This window comes from Panthera leo, chromosome B1, assembly GCF_018350215.1.
Source record: "Panthera leo isolate Ple1 chromosome B1, P.leo_Ple1_pat1.1, whole genome shotgun sequence".
Lineage (NCBI taxonomy): Eukaryota > Metazoa > Chordata > Mammalia > Carnivora > Felidae > Panthera > Panthera leo.
The window spans coordinates 27239982-27256912 of record NC_056682.1 but is presented as its reverse complement, the minus strand read 5'-3'; the positions used below and the strand labels follow the sequence as shown (position 1 = coordinate 27256912).

At 43.8% G+C, this 16931-nt stretch overlaps 1 long non-coding RNA gene across 4 annotated transcripts in view; it reads left to right on the top strand.

Annotated features, from left to right (window-relative positions):
• The first annotated feature begins 37 nt into the window (after positions 1–37).
• LOC122217460 overlaps positions 38–16931 on the top strand; it is a 66597-nt gene continuing 49703 nt past the window's right edge. For all 4 annotated transcript variants that reach the window (XR_006201515.1, XR_006201517.1, XR_006201518.1 and 1 more), the window contains exons 1-2: positions 38–273; positions 8392–8467. This is a non-coding gene — a long non-coding RNA (uncharacterized LOC122217460). The remainder of the gene's footprint in view (positions 274–8391; positions 8468–16931) is intronic.

Here is a 16931-nt window from a genome sequence, read left to right as displayed (position 1 = left end):
TGCTGCTCTGGCCACTGAGATAAGGGAAGTGGTCAGGGAAGATGCAGGGGGTCCTTTCCCACCAATGTCACCTCCTTCTTCTCTCCTATGTCCCAACCCAGCTGAGTTCCTGGTCTGAGGAAAGGACATCCGATTCAAGGATGAGGCAGAGAGCTTTGGTAACCTTTCTACTGTAAAATGTTCTGGTGTCGGTATTCTGGGTGTGACTACAGACTGCATCTGTTTCAGGATCGTTCACGCCACTGTCCTGGAGGCCAAGCCATGGCCGGACAGGTAATGCCTCTCTCACGTAACCTTCCAGTCGGAATCCAACTAACGTTGAGGACTGTGGCCATTTCTAGTCCCGCCTTATATCCTGTGGAAGATTCAGAGCTGACTAGACTCGTGCAGGCATTCCAACTGAAAGATAAAGAGATTGGACAAGAAGAACAAATATTCCTCATCTTATGAGCTGGTTCGAATTGACTAGTGGTGATTTCCTGCAGTACTATCTGAAGGATATCAGCCCTTGTCCAGAGCATAAAAGAAAAAAAAAGTTTCAGAGTCACAGAGTGATGGGCCCAGAAAGAAAACCTAGCACCGCTCAAAGCCCAGAACTGTGACCCTGAGGGTAGGCATTTCTTTGACTCATCTTGCAACCCCAGTGGCTGACACAGTGCCTGGCATGTGACGGACGTTGAGTACATGATTGAATGAAGAAACAAATTCTGAAAGTCTGACCGCAGGGCTTACATTAAGTTGTTACTGCTGGTACAAACAACAGGAAATTCTCTGCAAAGAGAGAACGTATGCCAACACTTCATAGAGATCAAAAGGAACCTAAAAGGAAAGACACCTCACCAGGGATTGCTAGGGAGGCAAAGGACAGAAAGAACAGTGGAGATGCTGTCTCCCTTTCACCTCATGCCCAGCCAACAATATGGCTGAGTGTGGTTAACAGGGAAAGGCCGTATCCCATACCCACTGGTGAAAACATTCCTGGAGCAGAACCATCTGGACTAAATAGGTTCCTACAAAACTGATGGTGTCATCGGCCTAACCTTCCGCTTCCCACCCACTTCTTCTATTCTAGTGGAAACCAACTCCATTTTAGAGAGCTAAAGCATCAGTTTTCTTAACAACCACCTCTGCAGTGAGAGCTTGAGTGTCTGACCCATTCTAGAAAGGGTTTCTCTTTAGTCAAAGTGTTTTGTCTACAGATGATCCCTTCAACCTTGGCCACCGACTTTTAACCCTGAGGAGATCATTCTAAGGATGCAGCCACTACAGGGAAGAGGGTAGAGGAGAAAAATGGGGAAAATACAGTCCCTGGTAATAATACTGTTGAATGATAGAAGTGACCTGGAATGCCCTAATGAAGAAATTTTTATTATGCATGATTTCAAAAGTGTATTATTTAAGCTACTTTCAGTTGGGTATTCTATTGCTTTCTGTTAAAAACATTCTGGGGCGCCTGGGTGGCTTGGTCGGTTAAGCGTCCGACTTCGGCTCAGGTCATGATCTCACGGTCCGTGAGTTCGAGCCCCGTGTCGGGCTCTGTGCTGACAGCTCAGAGCCTGGAGCCTGTTTCAGATTCTGTGTCTCCCTCTCTCTCTGCTCCTCCCCTGTTCATGCTCTGTCTCTCTCTGTCTCAAAAATAAATAAACGTTAAAAAAAATATTAAAAAATAAAAACAAAAAACAAACAAACAAACAAACAAACAGAAAAACATTCTATTGGATGTACCGAAGTTTCATGGCCACAGGAGGGCTGTGACAGGTATGACTCTAAGATCCAATTCACCTTTTGGAGCTGGTACCAGATCTTTAACACAAGGGATGGAAGTTTTTCCCTAGAAGCCCAGGGCAGCCATTGATACGGCCCAAGATTGGCCGGAACAGTGAATGTCCGGTTGTGAATGACGAAGTCAGGTTGAGGAAAGAAATTATTCTAGAAAGGAATCAACCTTAGAAAATTGAGAACAAATTGAAATTTGCATCCTTCCCTACTTTCTGCCCCCCTAGGAGATTTTTCTTGAGGCTATGAAAAAAAAAATCAAAGATCATCAAAGTAAAATAGATTACTTCTATTCTATTTATAGCTTATAGGTGGTAACGCCAACAGCACCATTCACATCCTTACTTTCTTTTCTAATTACTACTTTTCTATGTGAGGATTATAACACAGAGTGTCACCAGCAATTCCCCCAGGCAAAAAATGAAAACATTTCAGTGGAGAATAAAGATCCTTAAAAAAAAAAAAAGAAAAGAAAGGTAGTACAGTCACTCTGCAAAGGTGACTGATAGTAAAAAAGAAAGGAGGAGGGAACGGTGGAAGGAAGGCAGGAAGGAAGGAAAAAGGAAGGCAAGAGAGAGAATGACAAGGAAGAAGGAAAGAAGGTAGAGAGAAAGAAAGATAGGGAAAGAATCTATTATTACAACAGATGTTCTAAATCCTTGAGTAAAGAAAGTGATGAAAAATAAATCTGATGCTCTGTCTAGTATTTGTGGTTCCCCAGGATGATTTCACCACTGAAAAGACTAGAACAATCCATTCGTAGGAGGCAGTGTGAGACAATGGAAAGAGCACAGACTTTGAAGAAAGGACACTTGGATCCCAGCTATGCTAATTGCTATTTGCAAAACTCAGGCCTGAGGTCAGCAAACTACAGCCCACAGGCTGGTCCCATGTTTTTGTAAATAAAAGTTTTTTGTTTTTTTTTTTAACACAGTTGCAATCATTTGTCTATATATTGTCTATGTAGCTTTTGAGCTACAGTGGCAGAGCTGAATGGTTGTACAGAGGCCATATGAATGCAAACCTAAAATAGTTACTATTTTGCCCTTTAAGTAACATTTTGCCCACCTTTGCATTAAGCAATTGTCTAACCTCTTTAGCACTCAGTTTCTCCACGTGTAAAATAAAAGTAGGATTCAAAGCAGATTTGAGCTTACAGAAGAAACCATCAGTGAACTTGAACTTGAAGACAGATTCATAGAAATTTTCCAATCTGAAAAACAGAGAGAAGAAAAGATTAAAAAAAAAAATAGTCTCAGAAATCTGAGAGAAAACATCCAGAAAGACAACATACATGTAATGAGGGTTCCAGAAAAAGAGAGAGAAAAAAGCAGAAAAAACATTTGAAGAAATAATGATTGAAAAGTTCCCAAACTTGATTCTAAAAATATTAATCTACAGGGTTGCCTGGGGGCTCAATCAGTTAAACATCTGACTTCGTCTCAGGTCGTGATCTCATGGTTCGTGGGTTCAAGCCCTGCATCGGGCTCTGTGCTGACAACTCAGAGCCTGGAGCCTGCTTCAGATTCTGTGTCTCCGTCTCTCTCTCTCTCTGCCTCTCCCCCACTTGCACTCTGTATGTCTGTCTCTCAAAAATAAACGCTAAAAAAATTTTTAAATATTAACCTATAGATCCAAAGAGCCCAAAGAACCCCACATAGGATGATCATAAAGAAAGCCACACCCACATACACCACAAACTGCTAAAAATCAAAAAAGAAAAGAAAAGAAACAAAGAATAAAGTGATACATCGTGTGCAAGGGAACAATACAATTAATGTCTGACTTCACATCACACCGATAGAGGCCAGAAAGTAGTGAGACAACATATTTAAAGTGCAACAAATAAATAGCCTGTCCTTGCCAACCAAGAACTTTATATCCAGCAAAACTATTCTTCAAGAATATAAGCAAGATGAAGATATTTTGGGGTCAACAAAAGTTAAATGGATTTTTTCTCTCCTTGTCCTTCATGTTAAAAGAATATGACACTAAACTAACCTGAATCCACAGGAAGGAATGAATAGATTTTTTCTCTTAGGCTTTTTATAACAACACAAGACTGTATAAAGCAATACTTATAACACTGTTACTGCATTTATAATATATATAAATGTACAATATATGACAATAATAGCATAGGGTTGGGGTGGGGATGTAGTGAGACAAAGGTGCTCTACTTTGCCAGAATTAAGTTGGTATTTACCTAGAGTGTGGGGCCACCGTGAGAAAATAACTAAAAAAATTGCCTACAGAATCAACAGAGGCACTAAAATGGCACACCAAAAATGTTTAACATGAAAGATGATTATAAAGAAGGCACAAAAGATTAACAGGTGAGTTCATATATGTAAGAACATATATGACATATATGTTGGCAGATAGGACATGCCACGCAAGTGTGGTCATCAGTGTTCTCGTAGCTGTTGTCATTCAACTCTAGGAGCAAAACGAGCTCACCCAGGAAGCTTTCAGGCTGGTAAATCACCAGGTGTGGAAAGCTAGAAGGGAGCTAGCAAGCATCTGGAGAAAACAGTATCAATACAGAAGCAGGAGGCTGGCTCTCTTGACGACTTCAGAATTCTTAAGAAAATGTAAGAATTGTTGGAAGATGGAAAGGGGTGGGGGGATATGGCGATGACAGGGGCACTTGACCTAGCATAAACCTCAAGGTCATGGACCCGAAAGATGCCTTGGCATTTTAGCCCAGAAAGAGGACTCCCGCAAAGGTATCACATTCCAAAGGGGCTCTTCGAAGGTTGTGTGAGTGACAAGAGCCAACTGAAGCTTGAGGCTGATGGTGTCAAGTTAATGAAAGACAAAGAAAAAGCAGAACCCCACCCACTGCTGCTCTGTAGGTGCCTTCCAAAGAAAGGCTCATTTATGGGCTCAACTATATGCTGAGACGTCTCACTGAATCTTGAAACCCAGGAAGACAGAAACTAAAGCCTCCCACTGAACAATGAAAGGAGTTGCACCTTGCTCGGGGATTCACAGCACTTAAGACAAGTCCTGTCTTTTTTCCCTGTTACTGTCTCCGTCAAATAGAAGATCTCTGATCTAAAATTGTAAATGTGAGAGAGCTGAGCCAGCAGACCGAAGGGGCTATAAGGAGGTACTGGGTTGCCCTGCATGGGCACAGCCTCCTCACCCTGGGGAAGTCTCCCCAAGTGCGGACAGAACAGATGCATTTATTTCTTACAGCTGCTGTAACGACACACCACAAACTGGGTGGCTCTTAACTGCAGCACTTCAACCCAGGATGGCCTCGTCTTAACTGCCAAGACCCTATTTCCAAATAAGATCACGTTCTAAGGTTCCGGGTGAACACAAATTTGGGAGAATACCATGTAATCCAGTACAGGTGTCACGTGCACACAAATGCCACAGGACACTTGTTGCACATAACAAGAAAGCTAGAGGGCGTGTGCAGGGTGAGGAAAGAAGACGACCAAAGCTAGAGCCAGGGGTGGGAGGAGGCATTCCAAACATAAAGGAGGCAAAATGCAACTCTTCGAGACACGTCCTGAGAACAAGAGGTGAGAGCACCATACAAGCCATGGAATCGTAGGGTTTCAAGAGGGAAGAAGTGGCAAATGTTGCAGAAAAGCCAAGCAATAAAACCCAAGCAGGCACCAGGAGGTGCGGCAATTAAAGCTCATGATGTACTTGTTGCATGGTTTTAGTGGAACAATGGGAATTCCATTGCTGCCTGATTGCAGCGACCTAAAGAAGGACATGAGGACTGGGGGGTGGTAAGCAGAGATTGTTCTGCGGAACATGATCCACAGAGGATGGGGAAGGTAGGTCGTAGCTGAAAGGGGTGCGGAGTCATGTACTGTTTTGAAGATGAGAGACACTCACCCGTGGTAATATGCTGAGATCAAAGAGCCAGGCGTGATATATGGATTGTACAGTTTCCATGCATAAAATGAAGAGGAAATTGATGACTCAGTGTGAAGAATAAGCCTTAGATAAGAAAAGAATCCCCTGAGACACAAAGAAGGAAGAATGCGTCCTGTTTAAAAGAGTGAAAGTTGCCACAGGAGATTAAGCTGACAGCCTGGATCATAATGATAATAACAGTGATGGTTTTGTTATTAGTATTTGCTGTGGGAAGGGGCCAGATCAAGGGCTGAAGCAAACAGAGAGGAAGCCAGCCAAGCATAAGGGCAGCAGAAGGTTGGGGACCTCAGATTTGCAGCCACGCCCACCTGCATTTCCTCCACATCGACTGCTCTGCCGAGGAGTTGATCTAAGCCTCCAGCATTTGTGCCCCAAACCACCCCATAGGTACAGGGTAGACGATGTATTATGTCAGCAGTAGCCTGTGTGAAATTGACTTCAGAGTGTTGTAACTGAGCGGCTGCAAGTCTAAGTGCATGGTCTGTTCAAGATGGGGCTGCAAGTTCATGGTTCGTCACACCCCCTCTGCTCCAAACACATAAAAATGAGCAACAACATATCAAAAGAGAAATCCAGTAAAACACAGCTGGCCTCAGAAACAAACTAAACATCTCCACAGACCAGAAGCAGATGGGAACCAAGGCAACGGGTGGAACTGGAGCCTTGAGCCTCTTGGGTTCTGGGGTCTGAATCAGGCAGTGGAAGCTAAGAGGTCAGCTGCCTGGAGAAACAGGGACTAACGGGTTCCTGCCTGAGCCAGAAGTGGTGCCGTGGCTGAGAACTTGGGGGCAGCCTGCTGCCCGGGGCTGTGGCTGTGGCTTCATGGGCAATGGTGGCTCTAGTGCCTGGAGAGGATTAAGACTCAGCCCCAAGGCCAGGAACAGAAGTAACTGCTCACTGACTGGGAGGCTGGACCTGCTACCCCCTAAAATCCCAGGCAGGCAGAGCTCCCTTCCGGATGACTGCGGACGGGAGTGTGGTTCACTGTGGGGGCCTCTCAAACTCGCCGAACAGAGTGAAGTAAAAACAGCAAATGAGGGAATTGGCCTGTTTGAGCAACAGCAAGGAGGCCAGAGTGGAAGAGAGGAAATATGGGGACCGTGGCAGAAGATGAGGTTGAGGGGAAGCCAGGGGCCATGTTGTACAGGGCCCAGTAGACAGTAGTGTTTGGGAATGTGATCCCAACACAGAAATAACATGACTTATTTTGGGGTCTAGACAAGCTAATCATGAAGGTAATGTGGTAAAAATTTAAAGCCAGGTTATCCAGAAATTTTTTTAAATGGAGACCAAGGACGGGGGAGGGGGGGAATATTAGCCCTGCAAACATTACAATAGAAAGGCACAAGAAATAAAATAAGGTAATATTAATACATTAATAAGAAGATAGACCAAGATAACAGGTCTAAAAGTCCAGAAATAGAACTCAATATAATTTTTTTTAATTTAGTATATGACAAAGTAGCACTTCAAATCTGGGGGAAAAAATCTATAGACAGGGGCTGACTTCACTAAAACATAGATAGGCATCAATATTCCAAAGAAAAACAAGCACAAATATCAAAAGTTCATGGGGTGCCTGGATGGCTCAGTTAGTGGAGCAGTGGAGCATGCAAATCTTGATCTTGGGGGTCATGAGTTCAAGCCCCATGTTGGGGGTAAAGTTTACTTACTAAAATAAATAAATAAATAAATAAACATAAATTGTTTAAAAATCAAGAGTTCACAAAAAGGAAAATCTAAGTGGCTCCTAAATACATAAAAAGACATTCAAAAGAAATGAAAAATAAAAACATATTAAGGGTTTTCATCTACAAGACCGGCAAAGATCCAATACATTGGATTATGCACCACATCGGTGAGCTTGCCAGTCATTCGCCTATTTTACTCTCAAATCCATTGCCAACTCTTTCCTTCCTGGCTCGTTTTAATATGTACCATATCACCAAGAAGCATCTGGCAAGACAGCCTTCTGGAAGCTTGAGACTGTACAGTTGGGATACCGTCCCAACAGGATGCAGTACGTGGTCTGAACAAGAAACCCATATATGTGTGGTTTCCCCCATGGTGCCCAGGAGCAGAGATAGAGGAATGACTTCTCACTATACCTGATGGCCCATCACAGAAAGCTTCCAGTCTTGCAACCCTGGGCTCTGCCCAATTAGGAGTATTGACTCCCAAGAGAGGAATGTGTCTGTCCACCAGCAACACAAGAATAGTTGCACAGAACTGGAAGTTGAGATTGCCATTGGGCTACTTGGAACCAATGGGCAGGGAAAGAGGTTATCAGATTGGTGGAGGGGAATAATCTCATTTACCCAGAGGAAATAGGCTTTCTGATACACCATGGGCAGGGAAGGCTATGTCTGGAGCAGAAAGCAATCTCTTGGTGCCTTTTAGTACCACATGACCCGTAGTAAATGGAAGGCACTTTACTCAATAAAGGCGGGACTATTAAGAAATCAGACTCTTGGGGGAAAGAAAAGATTCCTGCCACTCTACCAGGTAAAGATTCCCCAAACAGCCACGTGTTGGCAGAGGACAAAGGGAATGTTGAATGGGTCATGGAAGGAGAAAGTCATAAACATAACCTGCAGCCTCGTGGCCAGCTAGATATGAAGACTGAACAGCTGTGTCTGCCTTTGTAGGTATGTATTAGCTAACTTTTTTTTTCTTTTTCTTTCTCACTCCCTGATGATTATGTACGAGGGATGCCAATGGTACTTAAGTTCACAATCAGAAGAAACATCCAGACCTGAACATCTAGGCTTTTGAGACACCTGTGGTAAGTGAGGGGCTTTATATGTCCTCATCTGGGGGAAGGGCTTGAGTGCTGGTACAAAGGATCATTGAGCTCTGTCACACTGCACAGGACCATTGTCACATGACCATTAAATATGGGCGGCCGGTGAGAACGGGACTGAGCACAAAAAGATTGGGCTGTGCTAGTCACTGGCCTGATTTGCTCTCAGAGCTGCTCCCCTTCTTTCCCTGCTCTGGTCTGTATTCATGGGAAAATGCATTTCCTAAGCTCTGGCTGAATCCGGGTCCTTTTCAGAAACGTGAGGCATTGGCAGGCAGTCTGGAAGGCAGTGGAAGGGAGAAGCCAGGGTATTTCTCCCCTTCCCTGGCTGCCCGGGGGTTATCTCTATCTGCGGGCAGCTACTTATCCTCCAGCTCTCGCCTGACAGCACCACCCCCCCCCCCATCCTCCCAGCTCCTGCTAGGCAGGCCTGTCATCCTTCCAGCTGCTTCCAAGGCCCGGCTCCTGGGGTCCAGTCACACTGCCTCCTTGCCAGGCCTCAAGGAGCTACAGGTTCCCGCCTCACCACCCCACGTTTGACTTTGCTCACTCTTCCATCTCTCGGCTCATCAGTACCATGTTTAAAATCCCAACAGAGGACTCTTTGCTGACTTGGTGCTCTTGGTCCTTGGTCCTTGGCTGATTTGGTGACGAAATGGGAAAACCAGCAGGTGGGCATCAGAACGAGGTGGAACATTCTTTTCTGGCGGGAGCGTAAACTGACAAAATTCTGTGGAGGGTAATTGGGTGACATCTATAGATCCGTCAGGATTATGAAAGCATGCACCCTTTGTTCCAGCATTTCCACTTCTGGAAATTTCTTCTATACGTACACTCGCACGTATTTAAATAATGTTTGTACAAGATTATTCATCACAACGTTGTTTGTAAAGGATTTGGAAATTACCTAAAAATCCACTGATGGGAGATAAGTTCAACAGACCAGGATACATTCAAAAGTGAATCAACTGCAGTCACTCAACAGAATGAGGAAGTTCTTTATGTATGTTAAGGGTAGATCTCTGAGATCTGAAAAGGCAAGGTACAGAACAGTACATATAATGCCACCATAAGATAAATAAATGTAGCTACTATATTTATTTATATTCACAGTGATCTTACTTGGAAAAAACTAATAATTTTTTGGCTGCCTCTGAAGAGAGAGTCTGGGAAGATGAGAAGGAGAGTTTTTACTGTTTCCTCTTTAGTATATTTAGAATTTGGTAATTTATGCTGGATTACATATTTAAAGAATACATAAAATTTAAACTAAAAAAAAAAAAACAACCCGCATCTCTACACTACTTACAAGAGACATACCAAAAATACACACATGCACGCACAGAGGGAGAGAGAGAGAAATGTTGAAAATAAATGGATGGGAAATATATACTATGAAAAACTACGTAAAAAACAAAAGAATGCTGGAGAATAAATCAGACAAAACAAAAATTAAGGCAAAAGCCTTAATTTAGGGGCGAAGAATGACATTATATATAATTTAATGGAAAAAATCCACCAATTGCAAATATGTATATTCATGCCAATCTACCCACGTAAGAAGAAATTGATTGTGCCAATACAAGATTAGTAAGGGCGTAGACAATTAGAAGAATAAAACCAACAAATGTGAGCTAATAGACATAGAATCGTTCACCAACAAATGGAGACCACATTCTTTCCAAGCACAGAAGGCAGCATACACAGAAACTGACCATGACTACAGGGACAGAAGAAGTCTCAGCATGTTTCAAAGAATCCATGTCATATAAGCCATCTTCTCTGACCACATGTTGATAAGAAATCAGCAATGAAAAGATTCTTTTATAATGTTTGGAAGTTTAAAAATCTGTTTTTAAAGTAAGTTGCACACCTAAGGAGAAATCACAGTAGAAATGACAAAATATTTGGAACGCACCAGCAATGGGTGGTACTAAATATCAAAACCCGTAGGAAGAATATTCAGAGGGAAATTGATAGTTTTGAATGCATCTATTTTAAAAAGGCGAGAAAGACTGAAATAAATGAATAGACCATTCACGTCTCAAAGCTAATACTTTTAAGTTTTTTTTAATTTATTTTTGAAAGAGAGGGAGAGAGAGTGCAAGCGGGGAGGGGCAGAGATAGAGGGGAACAGAGGATCGGAAGCGGCCTCTGCACGGACAGCAGAGAGCCCAATGTGTGGCTTAAACCCATGAACCGTGAGATCATGACCTGAACCGAAGGCAGATGCTTAACTGACTGAGCCACCCAGGCGCCCCAAAGCTAATACTTTTATAGAAAATGGAAGAAAGGATTCTGGGTTATGATATTTGAGCCCATGCACCTAATTATTCCCCCTCCAGAGGATCCACTATGAAAGTGCAGAGAAGGAACTGCTTACAAGGGCAAAAATGCACAAGCACAGGGAGACAGGAGAGGTGGGAACAGCAGTTAAGATGTGGATGCTGGCACACAGGTGGATAATGAGAAAGGACTCTGCAGACGGGCCTCAGCCCAAATCCTCCACTGGCCATGGGGGGAGCTGTGAGCAAGGCTGGTTCACAGGCCAGCACCCTCATGGGCTCAGACACTGGCAGCACCAGGTCCCTGGACTTGGGAAGAAAGGGGACTACATTAAGGAGGATTTGGTGAAAGCTGTTTGGGAATCAGTTAACCCTTAGAGCCCCTCCTCTTCTCCACACTGCAGATGACCAGGCAGGTGGTTGACCAGAAAGTCTTCTCGGCTGGGGGCCACTGAGACACAGTGGAAGGCATGGGTATTTGGGATGGTCTGAATGTCCGTGTCCCTCCCAAAATTCATATGTTGAATCCGAACCCCCAAGGTGATGGTATTAGGAAGTGGGGCCTCTGGGACGTGATGAGGTAATGAGGGCAGAGCCTCAGACCGAGTCCTGAGAGAGCTCCCTCACCCTTTCCACCATGAGACATCACAGCAAGAAGATGAAGAGCCAAGCACTCACCAGACACTGAATCTTCTGGTACCTTGATGTTGAACCTCCCAGCCTCCGGAACCATGAGATAATGTTTGCTGTTTATAAACCTCCCGGTTTATGGTGATTTTGTTATAGCAGCTGGGAGGGAATGATCCAGTCTCCTGCCCCAAAAAGAGAGATAAAGTGGCCTATGCAACTGAACACTGAGGTCCCAGCCCTCTTTTGTCACTTGGTAAACACAGGAAATTCTAAAACTTTTTTCCAAGAAAGGCACCTGGGTGGCTCAGTCAGTTCAGCATCCGACTCGTGATTTCACTCAGGTCATGATCTCAGGGTTCGTGAAATCAAGCCCGGCATTGGGCTCTGTGCTAACAGTGCAGTCTGCTTGGGATTCTCTCTCTCTCTCTCTCTCTACCCCTCCCCCCTCGCATTCTCATTCTTACTCTCTCTCTCTCTCTTTCTCAAAATAAAGAAATAAACGTTTTAAAAAATAAAAAATAGATAAAACTTTTCTCTAGGGAGCCTGACAGTCCGAGAGGACCTCGGTGTTTCTCCAACAGCCCCCCTCGATCACTCTGCAGTGAAGATAAACGCTGACCAGCTTCACTATTCTCTCAATACTTCCAACCAGCTTTTAGATCTCTACTGTTAAATATGAGCAGGTACCCAGGATCACGTCCTCCCAAAGGGATTCATAAACTCTCAAGCTATCTGAAGCCCGCGCGTAACTTGAAGATTCTATTTAGCCTGTCTTCTCTGGCAGGGGAAATACTGCTCTTTCTTTGCACGGCTGGCTTTGGATTGGCTACCCAGTTTTGGAAAATCTGCTTTTGAACTGTCCTGAACTGGGATGTGTACAGGTTGGAAAACTCTAGTGAAACTGAGTGGTGTCTCTCTGGGAGAACCAATAAAATGAGGTAGATGAGTGCCATAGAGGACCGGCCTGGCTGGTCTCCATTTGCACCACCGACAGATCCCCTTCGCCGCCCTGCTCAGACCCCTGGGGAGGCAATCCCCACACGCTGAGGCACCAGCCCTCTGGCTGATGTCCTCTGACCCCCTTTGGGATTTGACCAACAGGAAGTAATGGCCAAAGATCAGAAGGCCTGAGAAGAGAGAGGAGGAGGTTATTCCCACACCCCCTCCCACTCTGGCACTCCTCTGTCAGGGGCTACGTCTGTCTATACCATGATTCTTGTGGGTGGCCCCTCTTCCTCAGCTCCAGGAATCACCCAGTCTCCTCTAACACCATTCCCTATCCTTGCACCTTGAGGCAGAACCGACTCAGGAGGAAAAGGGGTGTTATGCAAAGAAAATGTTCTGGGGCAACTCGTAAGCCTTATGAAAAATATAATAAAATTAAATCCCTGCACCACACACACACACAACTCAATTCCAGGTCAATTAGAAACCTAAATTAAGGTTGGCAGGCCCATAACACTTAATGAAGAAAATATAGAATAATAGATTTATGACCTCTGGTGGGTAGTAGGAAGACTTCCTTAAAAAGACAGGAAAAAAAAAAAGAGGGCAAACCTTTTACAACACATTTAACGACATTAAATTTAAATCTTTGTGTTCATCAAAAGACACATAAACAAAGTTAGAGACAAGGCACAGTCTGGGAAAAGATATTTGCAACATTTAAAGCTAACAGAGGATTATGTTCAAAATTTATAAAGGATTCCTACAAATGAATAAGAAAAAAGACAAACATATCCAGGGCAAAAGAGACGAAGTACAGAAAGAGGCAAACCACAGAAGAAGAACACTGAAAATAAACATATGGAAAACATGTTCGCCAGCACTGATAATTAGGGAAATGCAAATTAAATTTTTTTTGAAGTTTATTCATTTTTAAGAGAGACAGAATGTGAGCGGGGGAGGGGCAGAGACAGAGGAAGACCCAGAAGCTGAATCCAGGCTCCTCCAAGCTGTCAAGACAGAGCCCTACACCGGGTTTGAACTCACAAACGGTGAGATCGTGACCTGAGCCGTGGGACGCCCAACCCACTGAGCCACCCAAGTGCCCCAAGGGAAATGCAAATTAAAACAACCCTGAGATACCCTCAGATTGGTGAAGAATGTGAATGTGAAAGAAATAAGCCATGGAGCCATGAAAACGTGGGGGAACCTCAAAGGCTCATCACTAAGTGAAGGAAGCCACCTTGGAAGGCTACATATTGTATGATTCCAGCGACACGACCTTCCGGAAAAGGCAAAACTATGGAGACAATAAAAAGATCAGTGATTGTCAGGGGTGGGGGATGGGAGATGCGGAGGTAGAGCACAGAGGATTTTTTAGGGCAGTACAAATATGCTGTATGATATTATAATCCTGGACATTTTTCCTTACCTATTTATCCCAGAGAGTGTGCAACACCGAGTGAACCCTCAGGTATTTGGGTCATTATGAGGTGTCAGCATAAAAAATATACCATTTTGGTGAGTGATGTTGATAATGGGGAAGGCTATGCATGCGTAGGGGCAGGAGGTATATGGGAAATCTCTGACCTTCCTCTTAGTTTTGTTGTAAACCTAAAACTGCCCTAAAGAAAATTAGTCTTAAGAAATGGTAATATGGGGGCACCCGGGTGGCCCAGTTAGGTAAGCACCCGACTCTTGCTTTCGGCTCAGGTCCTGATCTCACGGTTTCGTGAGTTCAAGCCCATGTCAGGCTCTGCACTGGCAGCACGGATCCTGCTTGGGGTTCTCTGTCTCCCTCTCTCTCTGCCCGTCCCTCACTCATGCTGTCTCTGTCTCTCTCTAAACTTTACAAAATTTTTTAAAAAAGAAATGCTAATGGGGTAAGACCAACATTTGGTTAGATTGCGGAGAAACGGGACCTCGTACGCGTACTCACAGATGTGTACTTGGCAATATTCATAGATCCAGCAATTCCAAGAGGTGTATATGCTGGAAAAAAATGTTTCATCTGCAAACTAGGGAAAAGGCACTAGAAGATGTATTGCAGCATTTTGTAAAAGGCAAAGGAAACAGCATAAATATCAAATGGAGAGTGGATACACAAATTACACTATATTCATAAAATGCAATTCTATATAACAGTATAACAAAAAATTGCAACAACATGGAACAATCTCCAAAAAACAAAACGCTAGATGAAAACCAAGTTAGAAAAGGATCCTACCGACTGACAACATGTATGTAAAGTTTTAAAATGTGCAAAACACCACTGTATATTTTTAAGAATATATGCATGTATAGTAACAGTGTAAAAAAAGAAAAAAAAACACACACACATACAATTGAAACCTACGAGACTTGGGATAATGATTACCTCCGGGGAGGGAGAGTGTGAGTCAGGAAGCCAGGGAGTAAGGGAGGGATATGAAATGGGATTCCCAGGAGACACCAAGTGTGGCTCTTAAGATTTTATGGCAAAAAAAAAAAAAAAAAAAAAAAAAAAAAAAATTAAAAAGCTTTCAATGGAGTTGGGAAGCAGGTACATAAGCATTTGTGATTTTTGTATTTTTTTGTAGGTTTGAAATATTTCATAATGAAAATATTTAAATCTACTATGATCTTAAAGGGTGTTAATAGAAACGTGGCACCAGAGTAGTGGAAAGAAGGCTCCCACTCTAAGCTGTACTAGGCAGATTCCTTAGGAAGTACCATGTGCGTACTTGGACCACAGACGAACAGGTGGTTGGCTAGTAAGTAAGCAGTGACCAAGACCTGTCAATAAACACAAACTAGGTCGGGGGAAAAACAAAAACAAAAACAGAAGGATGCACCTGGGATGGTTAGCCCGGAGTCAAAAGACTTTCTGACATTTTACAAGCAGTGGGGCATGCCAGCCGCCCATGGAATGTCATCCTAGAAAGTGGCAGCTGGCCAGCGACCACTTTGTATCCCACAAAGGATACAAGTTCAGATGAGAGACAAATGCTGTTCGGTTCTCGGCCTCATCCTCGTTGCAGGGCAGCTCTGGCAATCCAGATTCATCATGAAAAGAATCACCACGTAAAGCTGCACAGAGTCAAGCCTTCTGTGCCTTGCCAGAAAGGCACAGATGCCCTGACTGCCCTGTGGTCCCAAAGCAGATCCCCTGAAAGGCACAGCAGCCCAGGAGCAAACTCAGGGTATCTTGTGGCCATTCAGATCATCAGTCTTGGTCTTGGCCTGAGCCCTGGAGTGCTGTGTCTAAGTGATTAGATGCAGTGATCTATTTACATTCATTGAGCTAACCAATAAATGGGCAAAGAGCTCGTTTGTGACACTAAGTACAGCTTTCTCTCTACCGCGCACCACCAACAACAAGCTTCCAATCATTTCTATTCCATTAAACATTGCAAATTAGAGTCCAAGGAGGAGGCTAATTTCCAATCAAACAGAAGAACCAAGGGGACCCAAATCTGTTCTCGTTTTTGCCCAGATGGCCATGTAGGCACACACTCACAAGCCAACTCGCCCACTTCAAAATATAACAGAGCAAACACACAAAAATAAACAAGTGACTAGATCCTGTGTCATGTGCTCTTTTGCTTTTATTAAAGGCATCCATTTTTGGAAGCAACTCAAGGGACAGGCTTTGGATGCTCCAATATTTTGCAGAAAGGGCACAGATATTTTAAATGGGTTTGCTTCCTGACTCAGTCCTCTTGCATGGGTGCTAGAAGGTTGTGCCACAATTGCCCAGGCAGCCTTGAAGTGTGCTACAATCTTCCGTTTGAGCTGATATTACACTCGGCCAAATGAGAGCAGTACATCCACATTTCAGACCAATTTATTCTACTTGAATATAATGTGTCTCATTAATCTCTTCCATCTGTTGTTTATGTGCATGAACAATTCTAGTGGGAAATATAAAGGACTGACACAGGATTTACTACTTGGGCCTCTGAGTCCAGCTTTCATTTGTAAGGAGTTACTATTCTTGCAGATGGGTCACAGATATCTCAGAACTGGCTCTCCCCCAGCCCCAGTGACATTGTGAGAACTTCCCCGTCTGCCCGGGCAGCGTTCCCATGGCTGGTGCCACACAGATGCTCATGTGTCAACCTATCCTGGTATCATCAGAAGTCAAAGGCAGAATAGGATCTCCCAGACAGGAAGAGAGGTCCGCCAACTCTGTTATTCAGGCATTTTTCCTCTGCCTTCTGCTACTGCTGCTTTCTGATCGATTTGTTGCCCAGTACACCTTCCCCCAGGCTCCGGACAGGACAGACAAAAGTCAATGTCAGTTGGTTTTCTACTTGGTAGCAGTGCAGTTGGAAATGCTCATGTGAGAAGACTCTGACGTTAAATTGGCTCCACCGAGGATTGGGGATTACTGCCTATGCAGCTTCCAATCCCCACATCACCAAGGATAATCAACATCTTGGAGGGAAAATTAACACCTTATGAAAAGCCAATCTGAAAATCCCTAGTATAATTAGATGAGACTAGCTAAGTGTGTTCGTTAGTTCAAAAAATTTCTGAGGGTCCGATAGGCACCGTGCTTTGTGCCGGACCCTGGAGCACTCAGTGGTACGTGAGACAGACGA